The sequence below is a fragment of the Chiloscyllium plagiosum genome, unplaced genomic scaffold, assembly GCF_037043375.1.
Source record: "Chiloscyllium plagiosum isolate Xiang-an unplaced genomic scaffold, Cpla_swu_hap1 HiC_scaffold_18, whole genome shotgun sequence".
NCBI lineage: Eukaryota > Metazoa > Chordata > Chondrichthyes > Orectolobiformes > Hemiscylliidae > Chiloscyllium > Chiloscyllium plagiosum.
This window is the reverse complement of record NW_028270156.1, coordinates 108,679,037-108,702,966: the sequence shown is the minus strand read 5'-3', so window position 1 is coordinate 108,702,966 and position 23,930 is coordinate 108,679,037. Positions and strand designations below refer to the sequence as shown.

The 23,930-nt window shown below is 45.6% G+C and overlaps 1 long non-coding RNA gene across 1 annotated transcript in view; it reads right to left on the bottom strand.

Moving 5' to 3' along the window:
* Positions 1-446: 446 nt before the first annotated feature.
* Positions 447-23,930, bottom strand: part of LOC148147151 (uncharacterized) — a 34,421-nt gene continuing 10,937 nt past the window's right edge. Inside the window, exons 2-5 of the long non-coding RNA XR_015760067.1 lie at positions 20,977-21,084; positions 17,529-17,637; positions 12,153-12,259; positions 447-2,451 (exon numbers count right to left, since the gene is read on the bottom strand). This is a non-coding gene — a long non-coding RNA (uncharacterized LOC148147151). The remainder of the gene's footprint in view (positions 2,452-12,152; positions 12,260-17,528; positions 17,638-20,976; positions 21,085-23,930) is intronic.

The window sequence follows — 23,930 nt, the reverse complement described above, 5'->3', positions numbered from 1 at the left end:
GGATTAAATTATATTTTATACATTTGCATAGTCATCAACTTTACAGCAGTTAACACTGGGAGTGTAATTAGAGCAGCAAATAAATCTTAAACATTTATGCAGCTAAAGGGGATGCTGGGTGAAGATACCGTAGTTAGTGCTTATTTTATTCCAGGCACACCAGCCTAGGAGCACATCCTTCCTGTATCTATCCTCTCGAGCTCTTGAAGATTTTTGATCCTTTGAAGGGTTTAATTTTAGAAACTCCAGAGAAGACAGCTTCAAGCTCCTCAATCTCTCCTGCCAGGGCAATGCTGCCGTTAGAATTCAATTCACTGGTGCAGGTTACTGGCTGCTTCATGGACTGGAAGTGGCAATTGAGAATGAAAGGTTACAGTATAAAATACCTTCAATGGTATTGGCAGACGGAAGTGGTTTTAGGAAAATGACCTTGACGTACGGGCATTGAGTGTCAGAGCACTTCCTGTTGTGGGGGATCCTGTTAAGATACAATCTATTGCTAACTATTAGAACTGACTTACACTGGCTCCGTCAAAGTGGTCAGAGCATTATGGCTGTCATCGAAGCTGGTAACAAACATCCCATGGGTTAAAAATCGTAAATGATAGAGTAGGTACGAGGTCTGATGACACTGTTGGAGTATTGATTTTGTTGTTCATCACATTAACTCGGCTGGAGTTGACTGAATTTATATTGTCTCTTTCTGAATCTCAGGATATCTCTCTGGGCAATAAGTCTCCACAAACAGCAATGTGATATTGAGCAGGGATCATCTGTTTTGATTTAAATTGGGATTATAGCACTGCTGCTTCACAGCACCAGGTACAAGGTTGGAGTCCAGCCTTGGTCAACAGCCTGTGTGGTGTTTGCACATTCCCCTATGATTGTGTGGGCCCCCTCCAGGTGCTCTGGTTTCCTCCCACAATTCAAAGATTTGTGGGTTAGGTGGATCAGTTGTGCGAAATTGTCCACAGTGTCCAGAATTGTGCAGACTCGGTAAATCAGCCATGGGAAATGCAGTGTTACAAGGATGGAGTGCTCCAGGTGGGATGCTCTTTAGATGGTTGGTGGGGTTTGATGGGCCAATTCTCTCATGCCACACTGTTGGGATTCTATTCTATGATTGAGGATAAAGGCTATTCTATGATTAAGGATAAAGCAGGGTGTCCTTGGAGAAGGAGCATGTGGTATGTATCAATGCTCCCGATGCCTTTAGGTAGAGGTGGGCATCGCAGGGGATACAGTGCTTTATCTCCATTGCTGCCCCCTCACCCCTAACCCTACTTTGATTTGGTCCATTCCCACTCTGTCATTTGTAATGGTTTGCTTTGCCCGTAATGGGCTTTGTTTGTAAATATTCAATTGGTTACACGGGTGGATTACTGCTGGTAATTATATATTAACAAAACCCAAAATGGTGTAATGATGAACGTGGGAATGTTGCCCAGCTGTGTGAGATAACACTTCTGGGTAGGAGAAATGGGGGGAAAAAGAACACTTCACAGCTCACAGAAGGAGAACTGAAAAGCAGTTCAATCAAACCAAAGGTTCAGATAGGGAGGGAATACTTCCCTGGAGTTTAAGTAACTGGAAAGTGATGGTGTCCGGGAATAGACAGGATTTTGTTTTACAGTGCGTTTGAAATTTTTAAAAACTGTCATATTCAGATAGTTTCATTTCTTTTCTTTTAGTTTTATTTATTGTGGAATAAATAGCTACAATATTTTAAAACCAAATTCATAAACCTTGTGTTAAAGACAAATGTTAAATAAAATCCATCAAACCATTCCTCACTGAAAACTGATGTGGAGGTGCAATCTCCTGGAGAATCCCTGCCCTGCCGACTTCTTTCTACCCGGGCTCCATAGCTATTTACCTACCTGGGAGATGGCAGCAGTAGGCCATTCGGCCTTTCAATCCTGCTCCACCATTCAAAGGGAAACAGCTAGCCATGAAGCTCAATGTCCTGATCCTGTTGTGTTCCAATCCCCTTTCATGAATTTACCTCAAAGAACTATATCTAAGACCTTCTTTGGCTTCACTGCATTTTGTTCCAGTGGCGTTGTTTTGTTACTGTGTTGGTGTAGGCAGGGGTAATGTGATGGTGCTGCCTCCTGGAGGATGCACTCAGCGTCCCTCTTCATCCTGCAGTAACATCAATTGGGTTTCAGCAACTAGAGATAGAAACCATTTCCAGGATATGGGCATCACTGGCTCAGCCAGCATTTATTCCCCATCTCTAGTTACCCTTCAGAAGATGGTAGTGAGCTGCTGTCTTGTACCATTCACAGTCCATTTGGCACAGAGAGACCGACAATGCTGGGAGGGAGAGTGTTGCAGGATTTTGGCCGAGTGATTCTCCATCTTTGGTTCTTCAAATTCTGGTTAACTTAATCACGATCGGCACATGATGTTGAGATTTCAGTCTACAAATCTTCACTATCTAACACCCTGTATAAAGGAATATGTACAGATTAGAAATTCAGAACAGACAATTCTCGTTTCTCTGGAATATCTTTTTCCCCTTTCTTCCCCCAAAGCTGTAAGCCTCCAGCCCACTTACTCTCTCCCACCATTCTGACTCTACTACCCCCTAATGTACACCCTCCCCATTCTCATGGAATTGTTGATAAACAGGTCTATGCCACCACTTCCCGTCCCTGGTTAGACTCTTCACCCTTTCTGGGTTCACTTCCTTTCCCTCAGTTGCTGCTAGTCAATAATGTAACAGCAGAATGAATCAAAAGGAAACAGAAGGAGGTGGCAGATCCTGGACAGAACAGGAGCCTGCAGTCTGGGAAAATGGGTGACATCCTTTGTTTATCATTGGTTGACTCCAGTGTTATGATAAGTTGGGAATGTAATTTGGTCCCATGTAGGTGTGGTGACACTTTGATCCTCCAACAGATCAATACTACAAGCAAATACGTTCCTCCTCCAGCCAATCACAGTGTGAAATACTTTACAATAGTTACCCCAAAGCACATGTTCCAAAACTCACCCACATTCTGTACCTGTGCAGTGCCAGGTTTCCCCACAGACGTGTGGTCCCTGCCTCGGAATTTGGGAGTTGCAGTCCTCATGCAGGCACTGGAGCCCTGTCTCTGGAACATGAATGAAAAGTGTGGGATGGAGGATGTTGTGTATCGGATCCCCATTCAGACATACGGGACATGTGGGCTGTCACTGGGATTTACTGAGACATCTGCTTAGACAACCTGATTCCTGACGTAAGGAACATAGATTCAGCCAATTGGGGGATAGGGAGGTTATTAAGGCGCAGTAGGATTTAAGAAGAGATGGCTCAGTGGCTAGCACTGCTGCCTCACAGCGTCAGGGACCTTAGGCGACTGTGTGGAGTTTACACATTCTCCCCATGTTTGCATGGTTTCGTGCAGTTCTCCAGTTTCCTCACACAGTCCAAAGATGCGCAGGTTAGGTGGATTTCCCATGCTAAATCGCTGACAGTGTCCATGCACGTGCCGGTTAGAGAATTAGCCATGGGAAATGCAATGCTACAGGGAACGAGTGGGTCTGAATGGGATGTTCATCATAGGGTTGGTGTGGACTCGATGGATGAATACTCTGTTTCTGCACTATAGAGACTCTGTTCCTGCACAATAGAGACTCTATTCTATTTTCATGAGGAAGAATGTACTTGTCTCGATGTGTTGCGAATCTGTGGAATTCCCTATTCAAAATGCGGTGGATGCCAGGACAATGAGCCAATTTAATGAAGAGATACAGATGTTGAATTTGCAATGAGATGAAGGGTGAGAGAGAGCAGGCGGGAAAATCCAGCTGAGACCGATGTGAGCTCAATCATCACCGTATTAAATGGTGGGGCTGGTTCTCCTGTGCCCAGTGCTTATCTTCTTACGGTAATAACTGGAAAGCTGAATCCAAAAATCACCACCTTCACCAAAGGAGATTTTCGGAAAATGACAGATAGTCAGGTGGATTAGCATTCCAAGCTTAGATAGTGTGGAAATGTGTAGGAGATAATGATTTTGCAATTTTAAACTGAGGGGAGACAGTGATTTATGGTTTTAGATTGCGTCGTACATTGGCAGCGTCCAGAGTACGCTGTTGTGAATATATATCCTGTACTTTATTACAAAGCTAAGGTCACTGACAATTAAAACCAAAACACACAGGAAACATCGCCTCCCCTCGTAATCTGATAAAAGACTTCTGATAATTCTGATTGAACTTAGAACACAGATGGAAAGCTGGAAGATTAGATCCGCTCCCAAGATCCTGTGCTTAAACAAAAGGAGACTACAATAAGATGAGGCAGGAGTTGGCTAATGTAGACTGGAAACAAAGACTTTCCGGTGGGAAAGTTGACGGACTGTGCGGGAATATCAAAGCAATTTTTTGAAGTGCTCAGCAAAAGAATATATCAGGGAAAAGGAAGGACTGTAGGAAAAGGAATAATCTGCCATGGGTGGCTCAGGAAATAAGAGAAGCTTCAGCAAAATCGACGTTTCGGGCAAAAGCCCTTCATGATTCCTGATGAAGGGCTTTTGCCCGAAACGTCGATTTTGCTGAAGTTCCTCGATGCTGCCTGAATTGCTGTGCTCTTCCAGCACCATTGATCCAGAATCTGGTTTCCAGCATCTGCAGTCATTGCTTTTACCCACGAAATAAGAGAGTCTATCAAACTGAAATAAAATGCATACAATGCCAAAGACCAAGGAGATTAGAAAAACTTTAAAGATCAACAGAAAGCTAGATGGGATTGGGGGAGAAAAGTGATTAATACCTATCCCCAGGGCCAGAATAGCAGTTTACACTGCTAGAGGGGAACCTATTGTGTGGGGAACATATGGTCTCTGTAATTGTTGAAGCACTTAACTGTTACCATAGAGATAATCCTGATCAAGTTACAAATCACAGCACACCCCAAAAGCTTGTTCTTCCAAATAAACCTGTTGGACTATAACCTGGTGTTGTGTGATTTATAATTTTGTTCACCGCACCCCAACACTGGCTCCTCCACATGAGAATCCTGATAGATACCCCACTGAAACTGACGCACCTGTCAGATACTTGAGGGAGCCACGGGAGCGTGGGGGAAGTGCGTGTGGTTTAACCACAAAGTGCTGAGCTGAACTCGACTTTCTAACTGCCGTTGCCATGGAGATAATACTGAGAGACAGTCTCTATTCAAAGTCCCAAACCACAAAGGTACAAGAATGGGAGCGGCACATCGGACAGGCGGGGAGTTACCTGATGCTGCCTGGAGGTGTTCTGCATGTACACTATCCAGGTAACTGCCATGTCTCATCAATAAAGACTCAAAAAAGACCTCTCAGAGTTCTGTGCCCAGTTATTCCTATCCAGCAGGGTTCAGGAATATGGGTACACAGCAGTCAGTCTTCACAGTGGAGGATACGAAGAACATTCCAGTAATTGATAAGGAGACTGAGGAAGGTGAGGACCTAGATAATAACCATTATCGTGAAAGAGTTAGTGCTGGGCAAGCTAATGGAGCTAAATTGCCCTGATGGAATACATCCCATGATACCAACAGAGTTAATGGGAGAAATAGCAGATGCACTTAGAGTCATAGAAGCCTACAGCAGAGACAGGCCCTTTGGTCCAAACTGGCCCATGCCGACCTGAATGTTCATTCACACTAACCCCATTTCCCTGCACTTGGCCCATTTGCTTCTGACCCTTTCCAATCCATGTATTTGTCCAAATGTCTTTTACCTGTTGTGAGTGTTCCTGCCTCAATCACTTGCACTGGCAGCTCATTTCATATACATACCACCCTCTGTGTAAAACAGTTGCCCCTCAGCTTCCCTTTTATTCTTTCTCCTCTAACCTTGAACTGATCCAATCAATCCGTCCAATCCTTGAGTTCCTGGGAAAAAGACTGAGTGCATTCACCTTTTCCATGCCTCTCATAGTCTTATACACTTCTTGAAAAGAGCCCCCTCAGTGTCCTCTGCTCTAAACATAAATCCTCACTTGTCCAACCTCTCCCTATAACTCAGACCCCTGAGCCCTGGCAACATCCTTGTAAATTGTTCTGCACCTTTTACAGTTTAATAACTGAAACCAACATTACATTCATTATATTTCAAGTATTTCCCCACGGCGCTGGAACCGACGTGACAATGCCAATGGATTATAATCCATGATCGAGAATGAACTCCTTTACAACAATCCCGTTTTCATAGTGCTTCCCATGGTGCAGGTATCCTTGTGTCTTTCTGGTTGTATGGTTAATTAAAGACTTCTCCTTCTACAAAGCAAAGTTGTGGCTTAATTGTTCCTGGGAAATGTGCCATGATTTTCCAGACTTTCAAAAACAAATGAAATCTCTCTCCCCAGTCACCACGCTGACATGGACTTGGCTGTGTCTCAGTACTTTTGCAGTCACACTGAGATTTGGAATATTCGCCCACGGACAGAGTGCACACCTTTCCTTCCAGATGAAAAGGCCAATGATATTCAGATCGGCACGGATCAAGTAACTATCACATCTGAACATGAAGGTCAATTTGTATTTCTCATCCGCAAATCCACCCTTTCAGTACCTTACAACAGAGCACCCAAGTTACCACTGTTAATACAGGATGGACATTCATAAGACAATTGTAGATTAAACTGTCGTTTCCTTGTTCCCCCAAAGCTTTAAACCTCAGTCTCACAATTTCTCTCTTCTGTGAACTGAAATCCAAACCAATCCCCCACTCCTTTCCTCCACACCCAGTTCTCACACACTCTCTCTTCGAATTCAGTTTCCTAGCTCCTGATGAGGACCATCCTGCATACACTGTTTCCTGCACACTCTGGCCAAGACCCATCTTACTAAAATGAGCCAAATTAGAATTCTAATTGCAGACCCATCCTTGTCCCTTTCCATAACAACCCTGAATCTTCACAAAAGAGTTCTGATAACTTTCTGCAAAACGCTGCACCACTGATAGTCTGATCACATGTCAGGGTAGCAAGAAAAGGGCCATTCCTCTGGGTCCTGCTCCCAGAGGGATAAAGCTGCTAATGATAGATTAATCCCTCACACCCACAGCCTCCTTCCCAGGCACTGACCTATACTGCGCATACTCCCACAGTTGCCAGCACTGCACCCATGCATTGGTCTCCCCTCCTACAGCACGTGCTCCCGATCATACAGGAGTCCGGGTGATTGACAGCAGCTGCTGCCCAATATATCAGAATCCCTACAGTATGGAAACAGGTCCTTCGGCCAAACAAGTCCAGACCGACCCATTCTCCCTAACTAATGTAACTAATACTATGGGCAATTTAGAATGGCCAATTCACCTGACATGGGCATCTTTGGATTGTGGGAGGAAACCGGAGCACCCGGAGGAAACCCGCTCAGACACGGTGAGAATGCGCAAACTCCACACAGACAGTCGCCGTGGCCGGAATCGAATCTGGGTACCTGGGGCTGTGAGGCAGCAGTGCTAACCACTGAGCCGTCTCTATCGACGGGAAGGGGCGGGGCTGGAGGACTGGGTCAATGGGATTGTTAACAATGAATGAATGCGGAGGACACTGAGGGATGGACAGGTCAGTGAGGGACAGGATCAGTGCAGCAGCAGGAGGGGATACTGGACAAACTAAGCAATGGGAGAGTCTGACAGGACAGAAACTACAGGAAGGTTCTGTTTGGAGGCTCAGGCAGGGACAGCTGGGAGACAGTATGGCCTGGTGGCTTGGGCAGGTTTACTAATCAGCCTCTTCAAAGATCCTGTTACTCAACTCTGAGCCTGATCCTCCTAGTCCAGAGGTAAGGACACTTACATTATTTCCAGGTGGGCAAGGGATACAGGCACTGCCTTTCAAAAGGAACTCACCTGTATTGGTGACATTAACAAGACTCAATACAGACTCACTGACAAAATGCTGGTGTACTTGAACTTCATCCAGAATATTAACACCTATAACTGGGCAACGCAGACCCCAATGTACAGAGTTCAATCCTAGATACTAATAACAGCTTTGTGCATGGGAAATCATATCTCATGAATTTGACTCAGTTTTTTTGAAGAAGTAACAAAGAGGATTGCTGAGGTCAGAGCATGGATATGGTCTACATAGACTTCAGTAACGTGTTTGACAAGGTTCCTCATGGGAGACTGGTCAGCAAGGTTAGATCGCATGGAGTACAGAACTGGCCCGAAGGTAGAAGGCAGAGGGTGCTTTTCAGGCTGGAGGCTTGTGACTAGTGGAGTGTCACAAGGATCGGTGCTGGATCCACTACTTTTCGCCATTTATATCCATGATTTGGATGTGAACATAAAAGGTATTGTAAGTACGTTTGCAGGTGACACCAAAATGGGAGGTGTAGTAGACAGTGAAAAGATTACCTCAGAGTACAAGGGGATCTGGATCAGATGGGTGAATAGACTCAGGAGTTCAGTTTAGAAAAATGCGAGCTGCTGCATTTTGGAAAAGCAAACTTTAGCAGGATTTATACAGTTAATAGCAAGTTCCTGGGGAGTGCTGCTAAATAAAGAGTCCTTGGAGTGCAGGTTCATAGTTCCTTGACAGTAGAGTAAGCAAGTAGATAGGATAGTGAAGGCAGCAGTTGGTCTGCTTGTCTTTACTGGTCAGAGCATGGAGTATAGGGGTTGGAAGGTCATATTGCGGCTGTACAGGACATTACAAAAGTTGCTGAATCAATATTCCATATCATTCTGTTCTCCTTCCTATCAGATGGATGTTCTTAACCTTTAAAGAGATCAGAAAAGAATGATAGCATGTTGCCAGGGTTGGATAGGCTGTTTTCCCTGGAGCGTCAGAGGCTGAATGGTGACCTGAAAGAGATTTTTAAAATCAGGCTGGGCATGGATACGGTAAATAGACAAGATATTTGCCCTGCAGTGGGGGAGTACGGAACTAGGGGACTGGGAGGGAGGGTAGGCAGACAGGGGGTGTGTGGATCGAGAGGGGTGAGACAGAAATGGCTGGGGAAAGAGGGGGGGTGACAGAGAGGGCGGCACAGAGACGGGTGGGGACAGAAAGTGGGATTAGAGAGGAGGGGAACAGACAGGGGGAACGGGGGGAGGCTGACAGAAAGGGGGAACAGGCCGACGGGGGTGGGGTGGTAGAACAGGCCGACAGAGGGGAGGGACGGACAGAGTGGGGGGAGATGGAGGGGGGGAGCAGACAGAGCGGAAGAGACGGGGGGAGCAGAGGGGGAAGATGGAGAGTTATTTTATAGATCTAAAACTCAACCCTGTTCCTGTTTTCTCCTCCTCACCTTAATTCCCTCTGGAGGGCTCAGAACAACTGTATAGTTCTTGGATAGTAGAGTTTCAGGGAGATCAGGTGCTGAAAGTGGCATTTGGGTCACTAACATTGAATGGAATGTGTTGATTCGATTCGATTCCACTCTCTGTGTGGTGTTTGCACATTCTCCCTGTGTGTCTGCGTGGGCTTCCTCTGGGTGCTCTTAATTTCCGCCCACAAATCCAAAGACATGCAGGTTAGCTGGATTAGCTTTGGGTAATGGTAGGTTACAGAGTTAGGGTGGAATGCTGTTCCGATGGTTGGTATGGTCTCATGGGCCGAAAGGCCTGCTTCCACACTGTAGGGATTCTATCACTGAGTATAGGGATTAGGAGGTCATGTTGTGGCTGAGTAGGGCATTGGTGAGGCCAGTTTTAGAATACTGCATTCAATTGTGGTCTCCCTGATTTCAGAAAGATGTTACCAGAATAGGACTCAACCTCTTAATGACAAGTTCGTGGGAAGTGTTGACAGACAAACAGACCATGCAGTGTGGGTGGATAGTTCCTTGAAAGTGGGGTTGAAGGTAGACAGGTCAGTGAAGGTGGTGTGCGGTATGCTAGCTGTTTTTGGGTAGTGCGTTGAGTATCGGAGTTGGGAGATCATGTTTCGGGTGTACAGTTGATCGGCTCGGCCACTTTTGGAATCCCATACTGCTTTCAATTCCAGTCTCCCTGCTATAGGAAAGATGTTGGGAAACTTGCAAGAGTTCAGAAAAGTTTTTCCAGGGTGTTGCCACTATTGGAACATTTGAACCATAGGGAGAGGCTGAATAGGCTGAGGCTATTTCCCTGCAGCACTGGACATTTTAGGTGGCTTTATCGAACTTTATAAAATTATGAGGAGCAATGATAGGGTGACTAGTCATGGTTTCTTTTTTCCCAGGGTAGGGGAGACCAAACAAATATGAATCTTTTTTCCAAGGTGGAAATGACAAATTCTAGAGGAGAGACGGCAAGTTTAAAGGATATGAAAACCGAAACAACTGAAGATGCTGTAAACCAGGAAGAGAAACAGAAGTTTCTGGAAAGGCTCAGCAGGTCTAGCAGCATCTGTGAAAAGAAATTAGAGTTAACGTATCTGAGGAAGGGTGACCAGACCCGAAACTTTAACTGATTTTTTCTTCACAGATGTTGCATGATCTGCTGAGCATTTCCAACAAAATCTGTGCAAGTTTAAACGGAGTTGTTTGGAGTATATACCCGAGAGTAACTTTATAAAGTGCGACGGAGACCACATCTGGAGTAATGACAGATGTTTTGGTCCCTTTATTTAAGGAAATGTGTCATTTCATCAGAGGCATTTCACAGAAAATTGACTGGGATGAACCCTGGATTGCAGGGATTATCTTTTAAGAAAAGGCTGAAGAAATTGGGTCTCTACTTACTGGATTTGGGAAGAATAAGAGGTGATCGCATTGTAACATGTAGGATTCTTAAGGGGTTTGACAGGGTAAATACTGAGCGGATGTTTCCCATCATGAGGGAGTCTGGAACCAGATTCTGGGTCACTCACGGAATCACGGGTTCTGTTTTGGATTCGTCAAGTTTAAGGCAACACTGACACAGGTCAGGGGTTTCAGTAGCAATGGAGCTGGGGTGAGGTGGAGATAAGCAACATTTTAAGAGTTTGAAATTCCTGGTGTTTGTGATTGTGTAGATGTCTGATCAGAAGGTCATCTTGGGGTCAGATATGAGAGCAATATTGTGAAGGGTGCGGTTCTGTCTCAGATAGTTCCCAGTGGGAGGGAGGGGCTCAGCAATAAGGGAAAGTAATTTGTAATAGCAACTGAAGACAATGGCTTTAACCATTGCAACGTTCCTTTGCAGGAAATTGCAGCCAATCGCGTAGTGGGAGTGTGATGAGCAGTTTGATAACTGAGTAATGGAGAGCGATGATGGTGAGGGAGAGCTGGGCATTTTCAGTGTACATGTAAAACCTAACACGGTGCTTTGGGACAATGTCACCTCCTGGAAGTATGTAGATGAGAAACAGGAGGGACCGAGGAGAGATCCTTAAGGGACACCAAATACAAGGAATTAAGAAAGGAAAGGGAGAGTTGGGATGGAGCAGGTTTTTCCAACAACGGTGGGGTCAAATATTAGTTTTCAGCAGAATGGGAGAGAAGGACATAACCAGAAAAGACAGACAGATAGAACAAGGAACAATATCTGTGAATTGGGGAGGGGGAGTGATGAAGAGGAGGAGCAGCCCAACTCCAAAAGCACTATTCCTACATTAGTGACATCACCCAACTCCACCCTAGTCTCAGCTCATTTACTGAAATACTCGTCTATCCCTGTGTTATCTCCAGGCTTCATTATCCAAACACACTCCTGGCCAACCTCCCACATTCAACTTACATGTAATCTCAAGAGTATCTAAAACCCTACTGCCCTCGTGCTCACTTGTACCAAAACTTGTTGATCCATCCAAAGGCTCCTATTAACAAGCAACAATTTAAAATTCTCACCTTTGATGTAAATCCTGGCTGTGAACATCCATGTCTCCCTGCACCACACAACCTGTGAGACCCCGACAGCTCATTTTCTTTCAGACTCCCAACGATGTGTTTATTCATTGCTTCACCTGTCTGGCTGTTTCTACTGTTGCCAAGGCAACACGGTCTGGAATTCCCACCCGAACGCCCTCAGACCTGCTTTCCTCCTTTAAGGTATTCCTGAAAACCTGCTTATTTGGCAACTCTTTTGATTACCTGACCTAATATCCCCATCTGTGGCCTTATGTCAGAAGTTCTCAATAGTATTTCTGTGGAATTATAAACATGATAAAAAAAAAAAACTATTGATGATTTGCACATACATTGTGAACTCTTCACTGTCGCTGAGTGAATAATCTAAAACAGCTCTTACCCAAACACATTGTGGGAGCACCTTCACCACACGAACTGCAGCTGTACAGGGAAGTCAAACATCACCTTCTCCACAGGCAATGGGGCTTTGGCACTGATCATTGGTATCTGTGGAGGGGGAAACACACAGTTGATATTTCAGGGAGTGCAAAATGCATTATAGGGAGGGAAAATGGTGCAGAATTTGGAATTTTCAAATTTGCGTTTTAGAATGTGCACTAAGTTCTGTAAAACCTCTCATCCCATACCATGAAAATTTCCTCCTCTTCCTGGTCAATAGGTCTTTCATTTCCCCTGCCCTGCACCTTCACACATTGCCAATGCCTTGGCCACAACAACACTGTGCTGTCAGTGAAGTTTATCATGTGGTTGAGTATAGTCCCGCCCCTCATTCACTCCGATTGGTTGAAGGCCCAACTAGCACCTCTAGCCCCCGTTCCCCCACTCTTATTGGTCCTGCGCTGACATCAATAATCCGAGGCCCATTGTGGGCTGGATCATGCTCAGTGCTTCCTGCTTTTGCTGTTGTTCATCAGGTGTAAGAAGGAGAGGGCTCATCCCTGTTTCTCCTGATGTCAGACAATAACAACAACTACCTGCATTGTATGGAGCCTTTCACACTGACAAATCTCCAAAAATGCTTCATGAATGATGGAAACGTTGATTAAAGAGAACGATTTTTAGATACATCTTTAAGGCGGACAGAGGGGGTTCGGGAGGATATTCCAAAGGTTTGTGTCCTCGGCAGCTTCAATTGTGGAGTGATATAGGTGGGCAACAGCTTACAATGGAGACAGTTAGTGGCTAACCATAGGTTAACAACGTCGTGTCGTAGCCCCCTACCCCACACACCAGGCCTTGTTCTCACAGCCTGCCATTACACATGACCTATGGTTAGCCACTAACGGTCTCCAGTAACAGCTCGTCACCCTCCCCCAGCCAGATGGTTATCCTTTATCCAACTGTTCTTCTCACTCTATCCCCATCTATCCTTTACTCCTTTTATCCTTCCCCCACACTATTTCCTGCACATAAACTGACTTTTATTCTCAGTAACATCTGTTCTGTGGAAGGGACACCGGATCTTAAACTTTAACTCTGATTTCTCTTCACAGATGCTGCCAGACCTGCTGAGCTTTTCCATAACCTCCTGGTTGTTGTTTCTGATTTACATCTTCCGCAGTTCTTTTTGTTTTAATTTACCGGGAGTTTGTAATTCAGGTCCAACAGCCTCTGTCCCAGTCTCTGCTGTCTCTCCCAACCCCAAACAGTGACACTGCACCTGCACAGCTCATGGACAGGTGTTGTCTTGCTGGCCACACCCCTCATTCAATCCCATTGGCTGCAGGACCACACAGACTCTCCTCCCATTGGTCTAGAGCTGCCATCAATCAGCCGGGCCCCATTGTGATGAGAGTGGAGGGCTAATCGCTCTCTCTGCCCTGGGATGAGCTTCATAATTCACAGTGAATGGGGCAGTATCACAGAGCACAGGGGCTGGGGGCTATTCAGCCCATTGGGGCTGTACTCTCCCTCTGGAGATGCTGCAAGTCTGTCCCAAGTCCCCTCCCATGTGCCCACAGCCCCCCAAAATCTTTCCTTAAAACGTAAATTCCAAGTCTGCTTCAGAATACCTGCTGAATCTGTGTCGTTCAGACTGTTCCAGGTGCTCAGAACTTACTGAGTAAAATAGTGTTCACATTTTCACCTTGTATTATTTGCCAATTACTTGAAAGTAGTTACTAAAAATTGTGACAGTGTTAACAATCCCTCTCTCTCTCTGCAAATTCAAGATCTTGGAACCTAATCTGCACCAGATCGAAATCACTGCTTCACCTTCTCAGCTCCAAGGATAATTATCTGTGCTTCAGCTAGCTCTCCACAAAATAGAGGAATGCATCTTAATTTATTAAGATCAAAGAAACAGACCTTCGGTCCAATTCGTCCGTGCCAACAAGGAATCTTAAACTAATGGATTCTCATTTACCATCTATTGGCCTGTATCCATCGAAACCCTTCTTATTCATGTACCCAATTGGAAGCCTTTTAAATGTTGTGATTTGATCAGCCTCCACTACTTCATCTGGTAGCCCCTCCCATACACACACCACACTCAGCTTGAAAACGTTGCCACTTATATCCCTTTTAAATCTTTGCCCTCTCAACTTCAACCCATGTGCTCTCGTTTTGGACGCACCTAACCTGAGGGAAAAGGACGCCAGCTGCTCACCTTATCCACGCCCCTCATGATTTTATAAATCTCCATGAAGTCACCTCTCAGTCTTTGACTCTCCAGATAAAATAGCCCCAGCCTATTCAGCCTCTCCCTGTAGGTCAAATCCTCCAATCCTGGCAACGTTTTTGTAAATCTTGTCCAAACCTTTACAGGTTTCACAACATCCTTCCCAGAACGGGGAAATTCAAACTGAAAACGGAATTCCAGAAGTGGCTCATTCAACGTCCTGTCCAGCCACAGTATGACGTCCCAGCTTCTGTATTCAATGCATTGACCAATAACGGAGTGTGTTAATGAAGTCCCATTTGCCAGCGGTTCACCCTTATCCCTCTAAAACCTTCCTCTTCATGTACCCAATCAGATGCCTTTTAAATGCTGCAATTGTACTAGCCTCCACCCCTTCCTCTGGCAGTTCATTCCATACTTGCAATGCCCTCAACATGAATAAGATGCCCCTTAGATCCCTTTTACATCTTTTCCATCTCACCTTAAGCCTGTACCATCTAGTTCTGGACCCAACGAACTTGGGAAAAAGTCCCTGACTGCTCACCTTATCCATGCCCTTCATGATTTTATAAGATCACCTCTCAGCCTCCAACTCTCCAGGGAAAATAGTCCCAATCTATTAAGCCTTTTCCAATAGCTCAAACCGTCCAACCCTGGCAAAATCCTTGCAAATATTTTCTGAACCCTTTCAAGTTTCTCAACATTATTCCAAGAACGGGGAGATTGGAACTGAAAATAGAATTCCAGAAGGGCTTTAATCAGTGCCCTGTCCAGCCACAATATGACGTCACAACAGCTGCATTCAATGCATTGACCAATAACGGGGGGGGTACCAAATGCTGCATTCACTACCCCGCCTACCTGTGACTCTACTTTCAAGGAACTATGAACCTGCACTCCAAGGTCTCTTTGTTCAGCAATGTTCCCCAGGACTTTACCATTAAGTGTATAAGTCCTGCCCTGATTTGCCTTTCCAAAATACAACAGCTCACATTTATCTAAATTGAACTCCGTCTGCCATTCCTCGCCCCAGTGGCCTATCTGATCAAGATCTTGTTGTATTCTGAACTAACCTTCTTCACTGTCCACGACACCTCCAATTTTGGTGTCTTCTGTAAACCTACTGACCATACCTCATATAGTCACATCCAAGTCATTTATTTAAGGGCCCAATATCCATCCTTGCAGCACATTGCTCCTCACAGGCCTCCAGTCCGCAAAGCAACCCTCCATCATCATCCTCTGTCTCCTACCTTCAAGGCAGTTTTGTAATGGCTTGCTCTCCCTGCATGCCATGTTATCTAACCCTGCTAACCAGTCTGCTTTGTGGAACCTTGTTGAATGTCCATATAAACAACGTTCACCGCCTGGATTAATCAATTTTCTTTGTCACTTCAAAACATTCAGTCAAGTTAGTGAGACACAATTGTGCACGTACAAAGCCACATTGACTCTCCCTGTCATTCCTTACCTTTCCAAAATAGATGGATATCCTGTCCCTCAGAATCCCTTCCAACAACTTGCCTGCCACTGACTTCAGGCTCACTGTTCTCTTGATCCACGGCCTCTCCTTACCAGTTTTTTAAAATAATGGCACCTCACCTGTCGCTATCAACGATACAAATACCACAGGAGAGCTGAAAATGTGTTGCTGGAAAAGCGCAGCAGGTCAGGCAGCATCCAGGGAACAGGAGAATCGACGTTTCGGGCATAAGCCCTTCTTCAGGAAGGGCTTATGCCCGAAACGTCGATTCTCCTGTTCCCTGGATGCTGCCTGACCTGCTGCGCTTTTCCAGCAAAACATTTTCAGCTCTGATCTCCAGCATCTGCAGACCTCACTTTTACCTCAGGAGAGGCCCAACAATCACCACTAGATTTCCAGAAAGTTCCAGAATACACCTGATCATTTTCCAGGGCTTTATCCACCTTGATGCGATTTAAGACATCCAGTACCACCTCCTCTGTAATATGGACACTTTTCAAGTTATCACTGTTGATTTCTCCAAACTCTCGAGCTTCCATATACTTCTCCAGTAAAAATGACTTGAAATATTTGCATATCTTTCCCACTCCCTGTGGTTCCATAGACAGCCTTGTTGACCTTTAAGGGGTCCTATTCTCTGGTCCAGCTAATCTTTTGTCTGGCATATATTTGTTTAATCTCTTTGGATTCTATTCCAGGACATCCCAGAAAGGCCTACTTCACGGACTGTAAATTTCCTCTGACTTGATCAACACATACCCTCCACTTCCCACACCTCCGCCTTTACCCCACCCCTCCAGCCATAATAAAGAATATAACCCTGCGGTCTTCACCTTCCACCCCACTCATCTCCAGATACAGCACATTAACCTCTGTCATTTCTGCTACCTAAAGTCAGACCCCACCACCAGAGACATATTTCCCTCCCCACCTTTATCTGCGTTCCGCAGAGACCATTCCCGCTGCGCCTTCCTTGTTCGGTCCACACCCTCCCACCAACCCACGCTCCACATCCTTGACCCTCCCTTCCTGCCATGGGAGATGTAAAACATGCGGCCACACCTCCCTCTGACATCTGTCTAAGTTCCCAAAAGGATCTTTTCACATCAAGCAGAGATTTGCCTGCACATCCCAAAACCTCATATACTGCATCTGGACACTATGGGAAGAAGGGCTTATGCCCGAAACGTCGATTCTCCTGTTCCTTGGATGCTGCCTGACCTGCTGCGCTTTTCCAGCAACACATTTTCAGCACTGGGGAGAATGTGCCAACTCCAACACAGACAGTTGCCCGAGGCTGGAATCAAACCCAGGTCCCTGGTGCTGAGGAAGCAGCGCTAACCACTGAGCCACAATACTGTGGGATCTTTGGTGCTGATGCGCTGCCCCACTGATACCTCAGTCACTCACCCTGCCTCATTTCCTAAGAGGCAGTGATGACGGAGTGAAATTATCGCTAGACAGTTAATCCAGAGACCCAGATAAGGTTCTGGGGACCCGGGTTTGAATCCCATCACGGCAGGTTTTGGAAAGTGAATTCAATAAATATCTGGAAAAAATAATCTAGTGACAACAAGGATTCCACTGTCAATTGTTGGAAAAACCAATGTGGTTCACTAATGACCTTTAGGGAAGGAAAATGCCATCCTTACCTGGCCTGGTCTGCATGGGACTCCAGACCTATAGCAACGTGGTTGACTCTTAACTGCCCTCTGGGTAAACGCAGCAATAAATGCTGGCCGAGCCAGTGACAGCCTCATCCTGTGAATGAATAAAGAAACAGGTCAGGTTTTGTTCCTTCTCTAGTAGGTACATCCTACAAACTGATTCTGAAATGTTCTCGTATACACTGAACAAATACCTTTCCATCCAAGCCCTTAATACTACAGCACTCCGAGGCTATGTTGGTAAAGTTAAAACCCCTTATCATTGCATCCATAATATTCTTACAGATAACTGAGGTCGCCTGGTAAAATTGTGTCTCAATTCCCCGCTGACTATTGGGAGAGAGTCTATAATACCATTAAGATGGTCATCCCTTTCTTATTTCTCAGTACCAACCAAATAACTTGCCTGGATGTACTCCCAGGAATATCCTCCCAAAGCCCAGCCATAATGTTATCCCTAATCAAAAACACCTCTCCTCCTGCTCTGTTGCCCCCTTTCTATCCTTGCTATAGCATCTATACCCTGGAACATTAAGCTGCCAGTCCTATCCATCCCTGAGTGAAGCATCTGTAATTGCTGTAATATCCCAGTGCCATGTGCAAAACCATACCCTGAGCCTGCCTCCCTGACTTGTAAGGCCTCTTGCACTGAAATAAATGCAGTGCAACTGGTCCGTCGCACCTCATTCTATGACTTGCTCTTGCCTACCTTGACAGTCTGACTGGTGAACAGTACCAGCCTCAGACTCACCTCTTTTCTCACTATCTCTTTAGGATTACCCCAACTTCCTCACTGGTTTAATGCCTTCCGAGTGGCAGAAACAAATCTCCCTGCTCGTCGGGATCCCATGCTTTCCCTTCCTATGCCATTGCTACCAATGTCCAATGACCTCTCACTGGTTATTTTCCCTTTTGAAAATACTCTGCTCCCTCTGTGAGACATCCTTGACACTGGCACCAGGGAGGCACCACCCCATCCTGATGTCTCACTGTCAGCTGCTGAAACAGCAGACTGTGCCCCTGACTAGAGAGTCCCCTATCACCATCGATCGTGTGGAACTGGATATACCTCATATTATGTTAAAAGCCAGTCTCAGTACCAGTAACTTGACTGTCAGTGCTACATTCCCCTGAAAGTCTATGACCACCTACATTTTCCAAAACAGTATACTTGTCTGAGATGGGGATAGCCACAGGAGACTCCTGCAGTACCGACCTACCCCTCCTAGCTTTCCTGGCCGTAACCCATCTCCCTGACTGTATCTGCAGTATCCTGCATTCCTGACACTGCCACCTATAACACCCCCCGGCTCCTGTCAATTTCTCACTGCCTTTAATCACTCCTCCACCAATCCATGCGATCCAAAAGGATATGCAATCACACTTGCTACAGACATAATTATCAGGATCATTGAAACTCTCCCTAATCTCCCACATCCAACAGGAAAAGCACGCCACTCTACAAAGGCCATCTCTCCGCCTTAACAATCTACAGACCAAAACAAAGGCACAGTCTTACTGCTCGAAAAATACTGCCCGGGAATAACTTAATGCTTATGTTTCATATCTTAAACATTTAATCAAGAGACCCTAAGACATTAAAAAGAAATCCTCACCTTACTCACGATTGTAGATTGAATAAAATAAAACCGACTAAGATATTTGAAGAGACTGAAACTCACTGAGCCGATCCCCGGCTCGGAGTACTTCCAAGGGCGAGGTCTCTCTGAGGGCAGCTGTGAAATGTCACTGTTTCTCTTCTCTGCCCACTCCATTTCCAGAGAGGTTTTTAACTTCACAGCAAGTCAGCTCAGAGGGGTCACTGTTTGGTTTTATTCACTGGGGGTTGCCTTTGCTGCCCAGACCAGTATTTATTGGCCACCTTTACTTGTCTTGGAGAAAGTGGTGGTTAACCGCCTCCCTGAAATGCTGCAGTCCATGTACACCACAGTGATGTTTGGACAACAATCCCCCTCTGGGCCCACAACACTCCCTGTCTCTGTAATCACCCTCCGGCTTCAGAAATTACATGTCTGTGGCAGAAGATTTTTACTTGGATTCATTTTTGTTCAATAAACCCCCCAAAAAAAGTGAAATATTTGGCCCCAAACAAATTTCTGTTGATTGACCTTTCGGAGAGGCTGACACATGGACGTTGCAGTATTTTATCTCACATTGTACACCGAGAATGATGGAACTTTCTTTTAAACATTGCTAAAGAGGGAGGCAATGGCTTAATGGTATTCCTGCCAGATGAGTGATATGTACAGTGTTCCGAGGATTAGGGATAGAATCCCAACATGGCTGATGGTGGCATCGGAATTCAATACAATCTAGAATGAAAAGGTGAATGATGACCATGAAACTATTGTCGATTGTTAGAAACCCACCTGGTTCACTAATGTCCTGTCGGGAAGGAAACTGTCATCCTCACCTGGTCTGGCCAACATGTGACTCCACACCCACAGCAATGTGGTTAACTCTCAACTGCCCTCAGGCAAAATACTTTAAAAACTGTTAACAAATATTCCGCAGGTATCACTTATAAACTGGCTGTTCACATTGGGACCATGTGAATATCGAGGAGAAAGTGAGGTCTGCAGATGCTGGAGATCAAAGTTGAAACTTTATTGCTGGAACAGCACAGCAGGTCAGGCAGCATCCAGGGAACAGGAGATTTGACGTTTCGGGCACAGGCCCTTCTTCAGGCCCTTCTTCATTCCCGAAGAAGGGCCTGTGCCCGAAACGTCGAATCTCCAGTTCCCTGGATGCTGCCTGACCTGCGGTGCTGTTCCAGCAATAAAGTTTCAACCATGTGAATATCTGAAGGGCCTGAACTAAAACTGAGTTTCAGCTTCACCTTCTCCCTGTCTCACATCAGTCTGTTTACACCCAACTCCAGAACACTCTCATTGAGCCAAGCAGCCCTCACAGTTGCAGCCCTGTCATCTTCATTGTCTGCTCATACCTACATTGCCCTCAGCCTCCTGTACTGTTCGAATGCATCTCAATGGGAGCTCAGGAACAGCACTTCATCTTTCAATTCAGCCCTTTGTAACCCCAGAGTCAACATGGACGTCAGCAGTTTCTGAATGAACAGACAGTTGTCAGAAGCTGGAACATTCCACCTGAAAAGGTACTGGAATTTGAGTCCAAAAGGATTTTTAATGGGAAGTTTGCAGGTAATTGAAAACATGAAGTTTACATGTTAGCTTCATGAAGTGGGTGGTTGGGTCTAAATCTGAGAGTTCTTACAAAGAGACGAGGTGTAATTTGGATAAATCTGTGCTCCCTCTCAGGCCAATATCTCCTTCCTCAGCTGCAGCGCCCAGAACAGAGCACACACCCATAGGGTGATCCAACCACGAATTTGTACATCTTTCTGCTCAACAAAAATATTGGAGATATCTTCCCACAAACAGAACAGACAAACCTTTCTCCTTCCACAGTTAAATGCCAATGATATTCAGATCCTGATGACTCTATTGACTGTAAAAACTTGCTTTTGAGATCCCAGCCTCAATTATTCTGATTTAATATCCTATGAAATGAATTCACAAAACAAAACTCACAGTCAGTACAGGAAGAATATAAAGACATACTTTTTTTCTTGGTATGTGCTTGATGTGTAAATGCCTCTCTTCAAGTTGCACGCCCCACCCCCTCCATCCTCGGCACATGCGCCTCACTGTACCTTACCCCCAATAAAAATGGCGGCCATATCCCAGGACCTTTCACCGCCTGAGGGCCGCAGCCATTTTCCCATCTGCTGCAAACGCGGGATTAAGAGTTTCTAATTCAGACTTACAAACCGCACAGAGTGTAATTAAAACTTCCCATTCTAAAGTGACTCATTATCTCCCTGTCTCTGAGGCCACTCTCCCCTTCCCTGTTTGCGTCTCCCACATTCACCAATGGCCGAGTCACGTGGCACAGCATCGGCTGAGTTACTGGTGACGTGTCATCCCACTGGCCACGCCCCACATTCACTCCCATTGTTTGGATGACCAGCTGGTTCCACTTGGTCCACCAGTCCCACCACCTTTTCCTATTGGCCCGAAGCTGCCATCAATCAGCTGGACCCCATTGTGAGGTCAGTGGTGGTATCCTCCCCCTGTCTGAATCACACCCAGAAGGTGTATGGATGATGTCAAATCAGGAACAACAAGCAGAAGGTGCTGGGAAAGCTCAGCAGGTCTGGCAGCATCTGGGAACAGAAATCTGTCCAGTGGCCCTTCCTCAGAACAGATGGGAGCAGGGAAAATTAGAATCTTGACAGCATGGCCCAAAATGTCCACAGAGTCCCTCCGAAGGGTATCCCACCCAGACCCATTCCCCTACCCTACTACTGTATATTTCTCCTAACTAATGCACCTAACCTACACATCCCTGAATATTATGGGAAATTTAGCTTGGCCAATTCAACTAACCTGCATATCTTTGTATTGCAGGAGATAGGGGTTAAAGTGTAAATAACAGGGAGGGACAGAACCCTAAGAGAGACTGGAACATTTGGAAAGAAAAATGAGTGGATTACGATCTGGCTGGGAGGGTGCATAGCTGTTAATGGAGGGGACAGAAACCTGTGTCTGGCAGCATCTCAGTGGAGGTGGCCGAAATGACAACTGATGATCTACGTTCTGCTGCAAAAACAGACCCCGAGCTTCCAGCTGCCTGCCACTTTAAACACACGAGCCTGTTCCCTGGCCAACATCTCTATCTCATGCTTAGTGCTGTTTCCCAGTGAAGCCAGAACATACCAAATGGCCCCATATTTCGAGGACTGCAATTTCCCCTCCCATGTGGTCAATACCATCCAATGTACCTCCTCCACTTCCTGCACCTCTGCCTTTGAAACCCACATCTCCAACTGCAACAAGGAGAGAACCCCCCCCCCCCCCTCCACCAAGTCCTTACCTTCCACCCAGATACAACACATCATCTTCTATCATTTCCACCAGCTACAATCAGACTGCACCACCAGATTCTTCAGGGGTTTGACCGAATAAATACTGATGTGTCTGAGGGTAAATACTGAGGGGGGGGGGGGGGGGGGGATCTGAAACCAGATTCTGAGCCAGACACAGAATCAATGGTTCTGCTTTGGGTTCGTCAAGTTTAAGCAACACAGACACGGGTAAGGGGTTTCAGTAGCAATGGAGCCGAGATGAGGAGGAGATAAGCAACGGTTTAAAGATTGGAATTCCTGGTGTTTGGGATTGTGTAGATGTCTAATCAGAAGGTCAGCTTCGCGTCAGAGACAACAGCAGTATTGTGATGAGTCTAGTTCTGCTGCATAGTTCCCAGTGAGAGGGAGGCGCTCAGCAGTAAGGGAAAGGAACTTGTTAGGCAACGGGTTTAACCATTACAATGTTTTATTGGAGGAAACTGCACCTAATCGAGTAGTGGGAGCATGGTAAGCAGTTTGATAACTGAGTAACAGTGGAGTAATGGAGAGGGATGATGGGGAGGGAGAGCTGGGCATCGTCAGTGTACATGTGAAACCCAACATGGTACTTTTGCACAATGTCACCTCATGGCAGTATGTAGGTGTGATACAGGAGGGGCCAAGGATAGATCCACGGGGGACACCAAATGCAAGGAATTCAGAAAGGAAAGGCAGAGTGGAGATGAAGCAGCATTTTCCAACAACCGTGAGGTCAAATGTCAGTTTTTCACAGAATGGGTGAGAAGGACCATAACCAGAAAAGATAGAACAAGAAACAATATCTGTGAATCGATGAGGGGGACTGATGAGGAGGAGGAGAAAAGAGAGTTGGAAAGTCTATGGTTTAGTGAGATTAGGGTAAAGGGTCAAGATGAGCTCTGATAAGGCTTGACATGAGATGAGATTGGAGAAAGATGTAGGTTTGGACAAAAACCGGGAACACCACATGAAGCAGTTTGGCTCAGTGGGCTAGTGGGAGGGAGGGAAGCAGCAGATCGGATTATCTCAGTCTTAGTGACAGAGAAACTCCATGTGCTCCAAACTCTTGTTGTTAGAGGGGAGAGTGGAGGAGACAGGAGGATGGACAGTGTTTACAAAGAAACAAAACCTGGGTAAATGATATTTAAAGTGAGTGAACAAACCTAATGTATTTAAATTTTATCCAAAATATTAAAACAAACGACTGAAGTCCTGGTTCGAATCCCATCTTGGCAGATGGTGGAATCTGAATTCAAGAAAAAATAACTGGAATTAGGAATCTCCTGATCCATGAAATCATTGTCAATGGCGAAAAACATCCTGCCAACCTGACAGTGACCCAGCCAGCTACTCACTGAAATAATCACTGCAAAGTTTCAGCACAGGAATGAAACTGGATGGACCACTCTGCATCTAACAAGGCACCAGAAAATACAACCACAGAATCAGCCCTCTCGATG